This window comes from Saccopteryx leptura, chromosome 1 (genome assembly GCF_036850995.1).
Source record: "Saccopteryx leptura isolate mSacLep1 chromosome 1, mSacLep1_pri_phased_curated, whole genome shotgun sequence".
Classification (NCBI taxonomy): domain Eukaryota; kingdom Metazoa; phylum Chordata; class Mammalia; order Chiroptera; family Emballonuridae; genus Saccopteryx; species Saccopteryx leptura.
This window is the reverse complement of record NC_089503.1, coordinates 199,493,126-199,493,781: the sequence shown is the minus strand read 5'-3', so window position 1 is coordinate 199,493,781 and position 656 is coordinate 199,493,126. Positions and strand designations below refer to the sequence as shown.

General features: G+C 33.7%; 1 non-coding gene across 1 annotated transcript; it reads left to right on the top strand.

The window, feature by feature from the left end:
• The first annotated feature begins 317 nt into the window (after nt 1–317).
• Nucleotides 318–451, top strand: LOC136389860 (small nucleolar RNA SNORA21). The gene has a single exon (XR_010748421.1). It is a non-coding gene; the product is annotated as a small nucleolar RNA SNORA21 (small nucleolar RNA).
• The last annotated feature ends 205 nt before the right edge of the window (nt 452–656 follow it).

Sequence of the window (656 nt, the reverse complement as noted above, 5' to 3'; positions counted from 1 at the left end):
GCTGGGTCATATGGTAGTTGATTTTTAATGTTTTGAAAAACTGGCCAACTGATTTCCAAAGCAGCTGTACCATTATTTTACATTCTCATCAGGAATGCATCATGGTTTCAAAGTCTTCACAACCTTGCCAATATTTGTTAACTGTCTTTTTTATTTAGTTATCCTAATGGGTTAAAGGAGGCATTTCATGGTGATTTTGGTTTGCTTTTCCCTAATGATTAATGATAATGAGCATCTTTTCACATCTGTGTGTGTGTGTGTATTTTTTTTTTTTTTTTTTTTTTTTGAGAAATGTCTATTCAAATCATTTGGCCATACCCCTTTTTAAAGCATTCGTTGAGTCTTTTGCTAATGACTCACTGAGCCATCAAGAAAGGGCAAAGTAAAAACACAGCTTTGGGTGAAGCAGCAGTGTGTGGTCGTGTTTCACTTCAATCGTGGTGTGACAGGGTGAAAGAAAAAAAAGAAAGAAAAGAAAAAAATCATTTGGCCATTTTTAAATTGGGCTATTTGTGCTTCTGTGGTTGAGTTGCAAGAGTTCTTTTTACAGGCTGGATACAAAAAACTTACAAGATACACAATTTGCAAATATTTTCTCCCATTCTGTGGGTTGTTTTAAATTTTCATGAAGTCCAATTAATATTTTTCTTCTTATT